Source organism: Centruroides sculpturatus, unplaced genomic scaffold (genome assembly GCF_000671375.1).
Source record: "Centruroides sculpturatus isolate CEXI.00-Female unplaced genomic scaffold, Cexi_2.0 scaffold53, whole genome shotgun sequence".
Classification (NCBI taxonomy): Eukaryota; Metazoa; Arthropoda; class Arachnida; order Scorpiones; family Buthidae; genus Centruroides; species Centruroides sculpturatus.
Window position 1 is genome coordinate 202,495 of NW_019384350.1, and position 17,134 is coordinate 219,628.

Genomic DNA, 17,134 nt, shown 5'->3' on the forward strand with positions numbered 1-17,134 from the left:
GTATCGTCTGTGTGAGATTTTTTGGAAACTGAAAGAGTTAGGTTGTAAAATTGGTGGATAGCTGGGATTGGTAGCCATTTTTATTTTGGCTTTGAAACTAATGTGTTCAAACTGATCACGATAAATTTGTATTTTTTATGTATAAAATATTAATTTCTTAAATTAAGAAAATATAAATAATAATTAAAGAATGAAGAATGTGAATCAGTACATGATCAATACGTTCATTTAGTAAACGGAACTAAGACTAGATAGTCAAATTATCTCTGCTCCTAAATAGGATTCGGATGATAAAGGGGTGCACCCAGGAGGATTTTCTATAGGTAACTGTCCCATTTAGGTATATTAGACACGTGAAGAAAACCCGGAAAACTCCACGTGATCGGCACGTTGCTAAAGGACGAGCCCACGACCAAGTGTTTAGTGGTTTTATCCACCCCCTAAATAGGAACCGAACCCCTACTTCTAAGTATCGATAGAAGGATTATTATTGTTTTTTATTGTATCTTTAAGCATTAATGTATGATGCTGTCAAGAGACACTGGTTCACTTTCAACCACTCCAAATGTTTTTCTTGTATCGTAAGTCTCGGTTAGAGATAAAACTCGATAATTTCATAAACATAACAAATACTCCTCTCAAGATTCTGAACATATTTATATTTTATAAACAAAAAAAATGAAATAATTGAATTTTTAAAATATTAAACATTAAAAAAAAATTATAATTTTAAATCCATTTTTTTAAAATTCAATATTTACTTGGATATAAAAGCAAAAATTTAATTTATTTAAATTTAAAAAAAAAATGGAGAACGTATAAAGTTATGATTTATTTAAGTTTGATTTATTAAATGGGTGTTAAGTAAGAATCTAGATAGAGAGAGACATTAATAATCAGCTACCGTTCAAACAGGAAGAAGTCAATCTTGTTACAACTTGTCTTATGTTAGGCTATCAGGCAATACAACAGTAGTCACAGTAGTTACAGTAGTCGAAAAAGTCATCTCTACAACGGCAAAGTAAGTTAGAACGTTCTTATTTTTAACTTGATTTAAGACTGGGTTAATTTTACACTATCTATTATAAGCCTATTTCCCATAGAACTACAAGGAAATATATTATTTCCTAAATAAAATTTTAATATAATTTTAACACTAAAAATGTCTTTTTTTAATTTTTTTTTAATATCTGTAAAAAATTTTAAATTATATTATTATTTCTAATGTTTAAATTTGAATTTTATTTTAAATAATCTTATGAGTAAGAAAATATAATAAATATTTTCACTATAATTCTATTTAAAATTCAAATATATACAGAGTTTTATAAAAAATAAAAATAAATAATACTATGTTGTTAGTAGAAAATTTGATTTAAATAATTTTAATCATAAATTATTTTAAAAAAACATTTAAAAAAAATTATAATCTATATTTAGGAACGTGTAGTATATAAATATATATATTAGTCTTTACACTTATGAAAATATTCAATAAATGCAATCTCGTCACAGCATTGGAGTAAAAATAACTTAATAACAGTGTACGACTCAGCACGAAACCAAAGTAGAACTAATGACAATGAACATGTGGCTCATGTGCTCAGTTATAAGTCTGCTTGAGATTCACCTGTTGTGCTGTAGCAGGTAAGGGTTGGTGATGTCCGCGACGTGTCAGTTGCTCTGTAGAAGGCAACTGCCTCAGCCATCGGCTTGTTAGTGGTGCGAACAGCGTTGGTGGCCCTGCGTCCAATTATGGACTCCGATTGAGTTCAAGTCAGCGTCATTAGAAGGCTTTGTTAGGAGCTGCGCAGGGGGCCATATGCACTAACAACTCTGTCAAGTGCAAGTTAATTGGACTGCTCTACACGCTTGACACAATGATGTTGATTCTGATCACTTCCATCCCTCTAGTTTTTTTTCTTTCTTTCTCTCTCTCTCTCTCTCTCTCTCTCTCTCTTTTTTCTTTCTTTCTCTCTCTCTCTCTCTCTCTCTCTCTCTCTTTCTCTCGTTCTTTCCATCTCTTTTTTTTCTAGTTTTTCATCTTCCCCTTTTATAAATCTGGACAAGAAAGTGATTTGTTAGCGAAAGAAAAATGTTGGAGATTCACTGATTGAACTTATGCAAATAACAAGCTGCTTCTACGCAATCGTAATTGCAGCAAGGTTGCTCGAATGAAGTGAAGAAATATTTTAATACATAGAATATATATAAATATATATATATATATATATATATATATTCTATTTTTCAACTGTAACTTTAAGGTAAGGAAGGCAATGTGAAGCGATTACATATTGTTTCGCATTGTATATGCTTAACATTTACAGAGTTAGCATATAGAACATTATAACCTCACAATGGAATTAATTAAATGAAATATTAGCAAATAAATACAGTAACTTTTATTAAATACAAATATATAATAAATTATTTATGATATTTTTAATAATTTTCTTGTGCTATTCGTGATTTGGACAGTTATTTCCATAAACTTATTGAATTTTGAATTTAAGTAAAGCCAAAAAAATAAAGAGCAACTTATAACAATTGGACAATTTTAATAAATATTTTAATATATAAATAAATCACCTTATTATCAATAGATAATGATTTTGGCATCATCCTGTAAATTGATTTCTTCTAGACGAATTCCCAAGATTGAGGAAACAGGTAAAGGAAAATATAATGAATCAGCTGTTGGGAGAAAATGATGCTATAGTCATTTAGGAAAAGGATGAAGATACTCATATTTTTAAGCTTTTAACAAAAATAAGTTTTTTTTAATATGAAGAGAGCGGCTTCTTTTTTTATGTATGACTTCTTTCTATTATTGAAAATGAAAGATAGACTTTTTGTGAGAGTAAATAGGAAAAAACTAATGGATTTTTCCGGAAAAGTTAAAAGTAAAAAGATCAATGAAAGAAAAATACAGTAAAAATGTTCACATTTAAAGAAAATTGATTAGAATACAAAGAACAGATTACAAACATTTTAATAAATACATTAAGTATTGTTGATGCAGAATGTGATTTATTATAGCTCCTAATTGTACTACATGCAATAGTAATTAAAATTGATTTTATAGCTCAATCTTTCTCTACAAGTTCAATAAAATGTCAGACGTTAACATAAATTAATTGTACATACCTGTCTTTAGAATGAATTTACATTTCCTCTTATGGGAATTCTCATAATTGCTACTAAATTTATAACCAGTTCATTCCATTTACTAAAGGCTTCTATTCTGATTGTAGATATGATTTAATGTAGGATTTTTTAGCTATATTTTACCTAACAGATTGGAAAATATTATAATGTAATAATTCATAACGATTTGTCTTAAAATTAATAAAACAATGCTATTTTTTATCTTGCACTTCGTAACAAATATTCAATTACTTATGCATATGATTTTATCAAAAGTATTACAGTAGATCCCCCTATAAGACGGGTTCCTATAATTACGATTCCTATAAGACGGCGAAAAAATTGTGGCGGTATCCGTAAAAAACGGTAAGAAAATCCAATAATTATGTAAAACGTCATCGGGCAGCCGAACTACTTTCCGCCGTCCAGCGCCACGCTACGGACAGTTTAGGCGGGTAAATTGAGTTTAGTATCGTCTGTACATATAATTATATATAAATTATGTATANCATAGCTCGTCAAATCTAGCGTTATTATCTAAAAATTTTAGTTACAATTATTATAAAAAATATGTTTTTTTAATTAAATATAATAACTTTTTTTTGTAAAATTTTACACGCATTTAAAAAAAATAGAAGAAAAAATATAACGAATACTACATTAATAACTGCATGAAAAAAAAAAAAATTATAAAGTTTGTCGTATTGAAATTAATAAATAGCGTGTATAAGAAGTAGAATTAAAAGAAATTCTTTATATTTTTATAAAAGTATTTCGAGTTTTAACGTCACGAATGAAATTACAGAATAAAAGGCAAATTATAATAACTCCAACAACTGTACAACACACATAATAGCTTAACTAAATGCGAAAGTTAAATTTACAATTAACGCACGTCTAGGAATGTAAACTATTCCCGAACATAGACAGAAAATTCTCTATAGAAAGTAAAATAATTACTAAAATCCCCCCAATTTATATAGACTTCCCCTTCAATAGACTTCATCTAATGTCAGCTATATAAATGAATTTAATAACTTGTTATATACGTCATATATTAAACACGTCTCTCTCTTTCACTATAAATCTCACTTTTATTGACACTAGTTCTAATATTATGAGAATTTAAACAATTGAAGGAAGGCTGAAATCTTCCTCTTTAATTATATTCGGATTAATATTTGGTGTAAGTTTCGAATCATATTAGTTTTGGAAGTTTAGTAATATTACGAATTGATATATTTGAAGTTAAACGATGAAGCAATAAAGAAAAAGGAAGAGGAAATGAAGCACTCTCTACTCCTCGACGTGAACGACAATTGTAGTGACTATAATGAAGCTTTTCGATAGGTAACACCCAATTTGGAGTTATTCCAGGCACGCCCCAATTAACGCAGTATTTCCAAACTTGTGACCTCGTACAGACCTGGTTCTTCTCTTAACTGATTGCCAAAATTTCTGCTTTTGTCTCTTTCTCTTTCTCCTATAACTAATTAGCTTTAAGATTTAACAATTCATTAATTAAATAATTCATAAAAAGCTTATTAAAAAATATGTGTATGTGTTACGTTCACAGTCACGTTACGTATACTTAACATAATATTTGCGTGTTTTATATAATTAAAAAAGGAAAAAAAAATATACACACACACAAAAAAAAGAGGACCAATAGGATTAAATTTTTAATTTAAAAATTAATTAAAGTTAAAAATAATATTTTATACGATTTATTTTTAGCCAAAATTTAGCTACTAGATTTACAAAAATATAATTAAAGTCTTCTTCTGCATCTATAAAATTATATATCGTTTAATTTAATTTAAATTGTATTATAAGTCGAAAAGTTATTATTTATCCATTCCGATTGGTCGAATTTGAAAAAAATCCGTTTTTTCGAAATATTCGTCCAATGGGAGCGACCGTTAAATGAATTATTAATTAATTAAAATATTTTTTTGACTAATAACGAATTTTCATAAATCTTATGATTATCTGACATATTTAAATGTTCTTTTTCATAATTTAAGATAATTTTAGATAATTTACACGTAATTAACCATAATTTGCAATTACATTTATCCATACAATTCATATCTGCCATCTGTCCAAGATGAATTATACCTGCGATTTTTATTTTTCAAAAAATATTTAATATTTAATTTAAAAAAAATTTTTTTTAACTTGGCGTACAGATTTTTTAAAATAAATACTTATTTCTCTTATTGTGATTTATCCGCAGAATCATATTTTTATAATTTTAATTACAATTTTAATTAGATTTATTATTAACTGAAACATATTTAACTCCCTTTTCTTTAATCATTTATAAATTTAATATAATTTTAGATAATTTACAGGCGTAATTAACGTAAAATTTTACTTATAATAATTTATATTCCTTTAACTTTTAACGAATAATTTTTATTTTATTTTATTTTTTATTTTTTAAATTGATTTTTACTTCGGTATAATTATTTTTCGTTAATGTTAAATGCTTTATTCTAATTATATTCGTTATCATCACAGATTGGTCTTTGCTTTAAAATAATTTTTAAGTTTTATTTTTAGAAGAATGAAAATTAATTTTGAATCATTAGAATTGAATTTTATAAATTAAAATTTAAAAAAAAAGAAAAAAAAGTGCAATTGATTCGTTCGGCTGTCTGTCTGTAAAAAAACGTTTAAAAAAATATATATTTTTAAAGCTGTTTTCTTCAAAAAATGTTATTAATAACGATATTTATTTAAATTATTAACAATTTTAAAGGAGTTTTCGAATAAAAATCAAGTTTTAAATATCTAATTTTTAATGTAAACTTATAATTTACCTTGCTTAAAATCATATTTAAAGTCTTATTCTGAAGGATCCGGGTTCGAATCCGGGAATTAATTAATGTGTTGAAACGTCATGCCTCATCCTTTGTCCTGTTGCGGATCAGGCCCACTTATAATGGTCAAATTTGAGGCCTGCAACGTATTAACAAATTACAGTACATTTTTATTAAATATTTTATTAAATATAAAAGGTCTAACAATTTATAGATAAAATTTAAAAATGAAGGGAAATAAATGCAAAATTTTATTAACTTTGTTCATGTAATTTGAGATGCTTTTCAATTTCTTCATCTAAAAGTCTTATGGCATTGTTTAAGAATAAGGTTCAGGGATCACGATCTACAGCTTGGGAAATACCCTTCTAGGAACTTCAAGGGAATATTTAAGGAAAATTATTTTAATTTCTCAATGGCATTTTAGATAATAGGTAATTTTAATCGAAAGGTAAAAATTCCCTTTTTCCTTTTTATAGAAATGTAATTTTAAAAAGTAATAATAATAATAAATATCAAAACTAATTAAAAACTTAAATGAAGGACAATTACTTAATAATTATCCTTAATTAAAACTGCCAAAATTATCGGAATATCTGAAAGTTTATGATACTTTTGTTAGATTTTCAAGGCTAGAAGAGTTGGGACAATTGTTTACTTATAGAAAAATCTAACATTAACTTTTAATAAATAAGGGAATTTCATGATAGCTTTTACGAAATAAATTATTAATAATTAAGTTTAAACTATTTTTAAAAGCTTTGAAATTTCAAGATTTAATTATAAACTTTAATAGAGTTAAAGATCAAGTAATTGTAGTAGGCCAGAGCCGGATGCAGGCTCGTTAAGGCCTTAAACTGTATTACAAACGAGGCCCTTCCCCTAATACTTAATACTTAAAAATGTGAGGCCTTAAACTGAAATTTAGTAGGGTGAGGGCACTAAGCTGTAGCTTGATTAGTTTACATATAAATCCGGTCCTTATATAGAAAGGTCTACTCTTTATAGGGCCTACTCTTATTATAGAAACTTAAAAGAAAAAGAATCTTTGTTAATTATTAATTACTGAAATTGTATTATTTTTTTATAATTAAAAAAAATATATATATACATTTTCTCTTACGTACTATTAATACTGTAGAGGAAATTAAATAAAGTTCGTTATTGCCTTTATATCAAACTTTATTGATCAATTAAACAAAGCTTGTTAAGTTAATTGTCGTTAATCAACGGCTCTTATTGACATAATTAAATAATGTTTAATAAGAAGAAGAAGAAGAAGAAGAAGAGAGAAAAAAATCTAATTAAACAGCAAATTATTATTGAAACAAAATTGTTTATATTATTTCTTCGTTGTTTGAATACGTTGTAAATGATCCTAAAAATGCCATCTTTAAATAGAAAATATTAAATTACCTATTAATTAATGAGGAATTTTAAATAATTATTGTCTAAATTTTAGTCATTCTGGCAATTTTGTGACAAAAATTTGTGCAAAAGATGGCTTAATATTGCTTGTTTTGTGCCCATTTCTTCGTAATTATCGGGACTTGGGGCATCTCGACACTTTGGGCACTTTACCAGTTGAGTAAACTTTACAAGTAAAAAAAAAAATAGGGAATAAAAAAAGGGTGTAGAAGAAGAAGAAATCGGAGAAAAAGTCAAAATTTTCTTCCCTTATCTTAAAATTGGACACGAAAAAGAAAGAAAACTTATAGGTATATCTCGGAAGAGTTCGGAAAACATTTTCGCATCGGAGAGAGAAGAAAAAAAAAAACTATTTAATTTTTGGCATGAACAGAAGGGAAAGAGTATACCAACCGAAAAAAAAGCCACAGTGATAACGGAAGCAGAGAAGCGGCCCCCGAAGCCATCACGTGATTTCCTGTAAGGGGGAGTTTAGTGTAACAGAGAAAGAAAGATGGCGTTTTGCGGTTGCTATCTGTACCCAACCGCCCTGGGTAATAAATGCGCAACTTAATTCGATGCAACTTACGGCACATTAATCAATGGGGGGACGAAATGTGTTCGCCACTATTATGTGTCGTTCAGCTGTCTCCTAACCCCCAGTTTTTACGCCTCTAGTTGAACATTGATAACTGCTACTAGCTTTTTCATCCGAAAGCTTTTTTCCCACTTTCCCTTCAAAACCGCATCTCCAAGCCTCTGCCAGCTAATGGCATTCAGATAGTGATAAGACAAATGAACCAGAGGCATTTTGTGGCTTTGGCTAGTAGCCTTCCGGCTTCTCATGCTAATGTTCTACTCGTTATAAACCAGTTTACTTTCGTCCACCATCAGATAGGACACAACGCTCATTAAAATTGAGGACTGTTTTTTTTTCTTCTTCATCTTTTTCTATCCACTCTCTCTCTCTCTCTCCTTGCCGTTTACGGTTTGTTGTAGTTTCCTCCCCCCTCCTGGCCGACCGTCAATTGCTGTTATATAGACGGCAGTGGAGCGTTTCTTAAAAAAGCGTTGGACCAATGCAGCACCGTATCTAAATTAAAATCTTCCAGAGTGGAAGAAGGAGAAGACCACACTTTACATATTCTGGTAATTCATTTGATTTTTACTCTGGCGTTTTGGGGGGTAGACAGACGATGACAGATGATGTATATGTCCCTAAATGGAAATATCCTAATACTTTCTGTCGTAAAGTGCTTGGCGATATTCCAGAAATTTCGCAACTAAATATTAAAGAAGAATTTAAAACTAAAATATGATTTTTTTTTTATTTTTTAACTTCTTCTTCCTTGATTGAAACCAATCAAATGGAAATTTTATTGAATTGTTATTAATGTTAATATTTTAAAAATCGCTTTGCAATATGCGAGAGACTTTAATATGCGACAGAAATTCAATTAAAAAAAAAATATATATATATATNTGCAAGATTTGTGCATGCATTGCTTGCGCTCTCTGAGACAGTCTCGTCCCAAGAATGGCTTTGCCATTTTACTTGTGTTTTTTTTTTTTTTTTTTTTTTTAATATTTTACGAATTTGAAGCGATAGAGAAAAATTGTCATAAAATTTTTTAGAAGATATTTAGATTTATTTCTGTTCAATATTAGCAGAAAAAATGTTGTAATAAATTTAGAAAATCATCTAAAATAAATTTATAGGAGCATAAAACTCAAAAAAATATAAAAAAAATAAATTATCCCGAAACCGTTAGTCGTCAATTAACCGTTATTTCTAAGTTTTCGGTTACTTTTAAAATTTTAAATTTCTCTTTTTACTGTACTTTATAAATTATGAATAAAACACGTTTAAAATAGAATAAACATCTTTTAAACATTAATGCCTTAGGGAATGGGTGCGCATTATACATAATATTATTCTATAGAAACCATTTTTTTTAAAATGTCATTTTAAATGCCGAAGATACCCCTAAATAGCGCAACAATCTTACTTAGCGACTGTTGCATTCACTATAAACGGTTTAGGTTAACCATTAACGATTTTTCTATTAAAAGGTATTCCAATCTTTCTGTCTATCTCAACCCTGTCAGGCCAGATACCGAGTGGAACAGTAGGAAGGATGGTTTTCATATCCGCAATGGGAGAAAGTAAACAAACCAAAGTATCCGGAAATAGAATCAAATGTCTTCTATCCTCGCCTATCACTAAGTGAAATTATTATTATTATTATTTTCTCTTATAAACAATATAAATAAATAAATAAAAAAATTCAATAAACATTTGTATCAAATTGAATAACTTTCTTTAAACTATCAAGTCAGAGTTAATGACTTTATTTCTTCATTTAGATATATTTTAATTAAGTTTTATTTTATTTATTTTTTTTAATAATTTTTTTTTAAAAATTAAATAATTAAATTAATCTTAAAATATAAATTTATATAGACTATTTCTAGTTTGTTATTACGGAAACGTTTCCATGTAATTTGCACAAATGTATGTCCAATATTCTCATCTGTGATTAATTACTATGATAAGTTATTTCATTATCTGTAATTATCTAAATGCGTAGTTTATTAAATCGAAATAACATAGAAAATAAATTACAAATTCCATTTAAAGTAATTATACAATTAATTTTAGTTAGATAGAGAAGAAAAAAGTCTTCTTCATCTTTTGAACTTTTCGACTTTTCGTTCGTCGAATTTCGCCATGTAATTTCATTTGAAATTTAATTTAAATTAAATTTTCTCTTTATTTATTATTTTATAAAAAAAATGCTCATAAACGCTCGATTTTACCAGCAAATAATTATTTCCTCTAAAAATAAAATGGCTTCTGGCGCGTAGATCCTACCGAAAATTGTAGCGGTAGTAGCATAGTTATGCTAAATCCTTTTATAGGACATTTACAATGATTCCAATATATGATTTTTAAAACTGATAGGATTTATATGTCAGAGCCATTTATAGAATTCTAGATCTTCAATGCGAGAATTTGCATAGTGAAACAATTTATAAAAGCCACTTTGCAAAACTGAGATCTTTATAAATGGCTCCGATATGTTGATGCTTCATCTGTATGTAGAGCCAATATTATGGAGCCATTTATAGAATCTAGATCTACATAAATGAATCTAGTATATAGACAGTTGGATCTACACTTCCTAAGCCAATTTTACAGCCATTTATAAAGCCTAAATCAGTTTTAACATACAGAACTTACCGTTGACACGATAGAAGAATGTTAAACTAATACCAAAGCCGCGAAAATGAATGATACTTAATGAAGCTGCAGATTTTTGCAAGGAGTTTGAATTTTATTGATGATTATAAAAATTAGGCCTTTGTTTTCATATTAAAATTAGGCTCTGTTAAGCACTCATTGAAAGTTTCTATTCATAGCCAATGGCTGTTTTAACTTGTGCGAGGTCTTAGGTAAGCGTGTACTAGAGAGCCTCTTATTATATAATTCTACTTAATATAAAATCCGTATCACACGATACTTGATAATGCATAAGATCAAGGATCCTCGCTAATAAGAATTCGAGTATCGACAACATATATCTGAGGCTCCTAAAAGTGCGAGGCCCCTCTCTAGTAAAGGCCTGGTTATCTAGGCCTATTCTTAAAACCTCCCCTGTTTATAACAGCTTAAACTAACAAGAACATACTGTACCAATATTATTGTAAATATTAATAAAAAGTCACCTGTATAAAATATATTTACACAGTTTACTGTATGTGCACAGTATTAATCTAAATTTCCTCACTTTCTCATACTATGAATCTGATCTGATGTAAAACATAAGACCATTATGATTCTAGATATAATTATTTTAAGTTATCACGAGGCCTTATATAAAATGCCTTACAAGAAATACAAGGCCTATGTAAACATGCTTATAAAGAAGCCAAATTAGAGTCAATATTACTTTTTGTAGGCCTGATACAGTTAGGCCTACATGCCTATGTAATATAGTCTTATGCAATGTCTTGTAGGCTTGTAATTTATATTTGAGAGTTTTTTTTAAATGATTTTATCTCATAAATTCTACTTTAAAAGTGAATTTATTTCGGATTTCTTTTTATAAAGAAAACTTAAAGTTTATTCAATAAGGAACTCACAAAATATAGAAGCACTTTTTAAACATCAAAACACAAAATTCAGACTTCTTTCAATAGGAAATCACAAAAAATACGACCAAGTTTTTGAATTTTTCGGCCTATTATATAATTTTTAAACATGAATTCAATGTAAAATATAGTACGTTATATACACAGTAAAGTTTAATTGGAATTAAGTTTAAACTTAATCCAATAATAAATTAAATTCCTAACTTAAAAAGCTTTTGAAACGTAAACTTGTATCATGAATATAATAAAACCGTAGTTTATTGAAGAATCTACTTACAAACCAATTTATTGGTTACTTATTATAGATTAGCTTACACAGATTTGAGGCCCTAAGCTATAGCACATAAAGAGTCTCTTCCCTCTACCAAATTATATTAAAATTACCTAAGTTAATTGAGAAACTAAGCTACACATTTATAACACGAAACCCTAAACCAGCCCTAAGTTTAAGATATTTTACAATTTTAGAGTGAAGAAAGTTAGTTTTTACGTTATTTTTCACAAGTTGAACAGCCATGGATCGTTAGAACGATCCATTGTAAAATGGTAAAAATATTTGGAACTATATTACAAGCAATGGCGCGTTATCTTATGGACACAAAGGGAAATTGGAAACCTTCCTGGAACCCCTTACAACAGGGGGTCCCATAAGAATCTTTTATTAAAAAATATATATTTCCTCCAAAAAATCCCCCGAAAAAAAGTGTATGGAAACCTTCCTGGAACCCCTTACAACAGGGGGTCCCATAAGAATCTTTTATTAAAAAATATATATTTCCTCCAAAAAACCCCCCGAAAAAAAGTGTATGAAGTCAACATTGTACTGTACTTGGGGCCCCAAAACTGTCATCAATTAGCTCACACTTTTTTTTTTATAAAGGTAAGAAGACAGCGTAAAGTTCTAAATCGCTTAAAAGAATTTATAAATTCAGAAGAAATAATATTTTAAAAAATAAAGAAGAAAAAAAATCAGTAAAAATACCAAAATAATCCCGGATAAACGATCCATACGGATCTATTTATTTTCCCTGGAAGAGAGAAAAGGGGGGTTGGAAGAAAATATTCATTTTTGTTGATTCTTCTGCAGATGACGCCTTTATAAAACTATTAACCATTTTCTGGTATGATATTTGAATATGGTGTTTTTGAATATAGAGAAAATAATGACTACCGATATTCCGGTAGATCGGAGAGGCTGCCAAGTCCAGAAAGAAGTTAATATTATGGCTTTATCGATTTCTAAATCAGATAGTAGCTAACGACATTCAAATGTTTCTCGTATGTTTTTTTTTCTCTCTGACCAAACCGTTAAATGGGATCAGAATCTAACTCATGACGAAAGGTTTTCTAGATGATGCTGTTTTTTTATTTTTATATTATTTTTTTATTTTATTTTTTGACAAACCAGATGAACTGGAGGACGACAAAGAATAATGACAAAACAAATCACCTGATATTGGAAGATTTCGAGCGAATCTTCTTATAAATATCAGTAAGATTATGCTAAGAAGATTCGGATATTTAATCATTTTTTGGAAGAAATAACGCGCAGTGTTCGCTCCATCTGTCATGCTTTATGCAATTCGAATTAAGCTACGTCCTGATGCGAATTTTAAATTGTTTTAATAACAATATTATTATTATTGAATTTTACTTTAATTTAAGGAAATTTTTCGATCTTAAATCAATTTCTTTCCACCCCTGTTTTTGCGGATTATACACGTAACAATTACAAATAAATAAATAAATTGACTTCTGTGTGTTGTATAAGAATTTGATTTAAATATATTTTATAAAACTTTAAAATTTGGATTATTCTAGATAACAATTCGGAGCATTCGAGGGAATTGAGATATTTAATATTTTTAATCAGTTACCGCCGTGTTCACAAGGATGAAGAGTTGGAAGTTAACTCCTGATCTTTGCTTATTGGTTAATTTCTAACTCTTAAGTCTTGGTTCTTGGTTGTGAATAGGGACTACACATTTATAACTCGACCCACAGGTCGACAACACGATTTGTAAATGGCACGTGTAGAAAGTGTCGCGAATTGTCACTCGTATAAAAAAATCCAGTAAAAATTGACGAAAATACTAATCTAAAATCGAATTGTTTTGTATTTAATTTGCTTATTTAAAACTTCTATTGTCTTACTACCAAGGCCGTGGAAAGGCGGGTGCCATAGATGATGGGCGAACTAATAAATTCATAGAGAACTGTGACATACGAGTATGGAAAATTATATTATGAAATATAATATGCATTATATTAATAAAAAAAAATTTTTTTATAATTCTGTAACAGGCTTATCCAAAAGGCGCCATATTTAATTGTGGCTCTGGTGCCAAACGCTCTAGTCACGGCCCTGCTTACTACTATCTAATATGATCCCCTATATTCGACAAAGTAGGCTACTGTACTTAATCTGCTATACTTGCTGTACGTTACTTCTCATGTACTTACAAAATACAAAATTATATATTTACAAACAACTAGACACAGGAGAGATTTAATTTATTAAACCAACAATAACTTTAAAAAAAGAAGAACGTAGCGATGTATGTCCGGTAAGCCTTGTTACGCATATGTAAATGTTACGTTAAATATTTTATTGTATACATAATTCGACGACACAATACTAGAGATACAAACAAGCTTATCGTGTATCCAATGGATTTGTATGCAAACGATCGCTCAGTGTGTGCTTATATTACATAAATCTCAACTATCCGAAATGCATAGAAAAAAGAGGTTAATTATATATAAATTAAAAGGTTGTAAATAAACAAAAACACCGTAATCATTAAGTAACATTACATAATTAAATAAGGCATAACTGAAATACTTGAAGTATCATTTACATAAACACAGTAACACTTGGAGTATCAAAGAAATTGTTAATGTATCTGTTACGGAAATCAAAGATTTATAAAATGTTAACGAAAAACTTTACCATTTCCTCCTGTTAAATATGAGCAATTAATGCCATTTTTAATGCAAAGTATCACACGGTAAGACTTGGCGCATCAAAGAAATTGTTAATGTATCTGTTACAGAACTCGAAGATTTATAAAATGTTACTCGAAAACTTTTTAAAAAAGTCTAAATTGTTTGATATATACCGCGATATATCATAATCTCTACGTTACATTATTCATTCTGATACAGAGTGCATGTATCAAAGTGTTCAGAAATTTGTTTTCCATCTACCAGTCGACTACAAACACATTTTAAGCAGCAGCAGAACTTTCAAAACACACCACGTTACCTACAATGGATGTGAAATTTTTTCCCTCGCCTCCCGTAAATTCGAAAGAATTCCGTTGAGGAAAAAAAAATTATTGATTTAATAAATTTCGTAAGAATTTCTAATTAATAAGGAAAATTTGGGTGTTAGACGTGTTCAACTAAGTACAGAGAGTTTAACAATGGAGTCGAAGAATAAAACAAAAGGCGTGGAAACTAAACAATATCCGAATAGGGGAAGAAAAAACGGAAAATTTGAGAACAAAGATACGTCCGATTATCTAATTGGTGATGAATTGTAAATAATTAAAAGTAAAGGCTGATTTCCCTCAGGATGTTGATTGCCAAGATTGAAGCACCATCCGTTCTTCTTTTCCATTTCTCAACAACTTCGTATTCATCATTCGGAACTTTTTTCTTTTTTTCTTACTTTTTTCTTTTACTTTCCTCATTCTATTCTTAATTACAAGAGTTCCCATCAAGACATATTTATTTTGCAAATTGATTCAATTGTCTCCAAAATGATGAACGGTACAAAAGACAATGAGACGAAATGACTTTTTGTTTATGGAAGTCACAATGGAGATTTTATTCCTTAACATCTTCTTTAATTTTATTTATTCAGTCCCTTTAATTAACCTATCCTCCAATTGAATAATTTTAAATATAAAAATTTGTTTTAATAGATTGTAAAATTCAAATAAGATCGACCGTTAATTCATAAATGGTTTATATAATGATTATTTTCAAATGGAACGAAGGTGAATGCGCTATAGGTTGATTTAAATAACGTCATCAATTGCTCTGATAATTAAATTGTTCCTGTTTTTTTTTTCTTCTTCTTTTTTTTCCCTTTCTTTTTCCGAAATTAAAAGAGAGTAAAATTGATTTTTATCAATACACTTTCGTTAAATTAATTCAAAATATTCGTGTTTAAATTCTGTATTTATTTTTGATTCGTAAATTAATAATAAATCATCCCAAAATGGATGAAAAATATAGAAGCGATTGTTTATTTCCTGCTCTTAAATATGATCAATTAATGGCTTTTTTAATGCAAAGATTATGCCCCAAATTTACCATTTTCTAGCTCGGAACTTGTATGTTTTGGTTAAACATTAGTTAAATATCAAGAACTTCCGTAAATTTGGTGAGTTGTCTCATGAAAATTCGCCATTTAAAATAGCTATTATGACATTTTTCTCAATTAAAAAAAAATCATAATAGCTATTTTAAAAGTCACTTTATTAAAAGGACAAAAGGGAATTCTTAATGGATCCTTTTGTAATTCTTTCTCTTTAAAATTGCATATTTTTCAACAAGCTTTAAGTAACTCCGTAAAGCATAGAATATATTATTTTTTAATATGTATTTTTAAAAAGCTCTTAAAAAAAGTTTTTTTTTTATAAGTCCTATTACAGATTATACATATAAATCTCTTCCTCTTCTTACAACTCATCGAGCTTTAGTAATAGTGGTGATGCGATAAAAGGCCTGACTGAACTGTTCACGATTGAGGAAAACTCTCGTATTACCTCCAATCGATTATTACATCTTTACCAGTAATTAAAGACAGAAGACTCGAAGGAGGGAATACAGGACGTCATGACGTCATGTCGCGTGATGCCATATGTCGCCTCCACCCACACGAGTGGCTATAGCGGAGTAATGACAAAGAGGCACGCCTGTAGCTAATGGCTAGGTTATGGGGCGTTCCCCCGTTTCGACTTGGTTGAGTTTAGAAATAACTGTCGACGATGGTAATTTTGCGTTCGTGATTTCAGCATTTCTGCACGTGTTTAATTAATTAGTGGGCTGTGCACCCATAAGCCAACGACCCTGCCTAGACTGACTCGTTCGGCATCTTGTTTGGGATCACATTTTGTGAAGGGCGGTGGCCATCTGTTGGTACACTACCCTACCATGGAATGATAAGTGTAATTAATAAATGGTGCCGAGATTTTCGTTATTCTAATTACAAAGTTTTGATACAATGATTAAAATTATATTTAAAAAAAATTAAATTATTGGATAAATGATATCCTTCATTACTCAAACTATTAGCAATATTATTTTTGGAAATATTTTTTAAAAAAAGGCTCATTAGCAAATTTAAATTCAAATATCTAATACGTTAAAATTGTTAATAACTTAATTGGTTCACTGTAATTCAAATCATCCAATCAGAACAAAGACATAATTAAAATTAACTAGATGGCGTGTAACTAACTGTTAATGTCGTTATAAAAAAAATCCAAAGGAATTTTATTTTTATTTTTATTAATAATAATTCAAAACCATAAATTAAATTATACAAAAAATTATTTAAATTTTTTTAAATAAAAAAA

General features: G+C 28.7%; 1 protein-coding gene across 1 annotated transcript in view; it reads left to right on the forward strand.

The window, feature by feature from the left end:
* Positions 1 to 898: 898 nt before the first annotated feature.
* Positions 899 to 17,134, forward strand: part of LOC111637493 (LIM domain only protein 3-like) — a 40,769-nt gene continuing 24,533 nt past the window's right edge. Inside the window, exon 1 of the mRNA XM_023383003.1 lies at positions 899 to 1,021. The gene's annotated coding sequence lies outside the window, so the exon portion shown is untranslated. The remainder of the gene's footprint in view (positions 1,022 to 17,134) is intronic.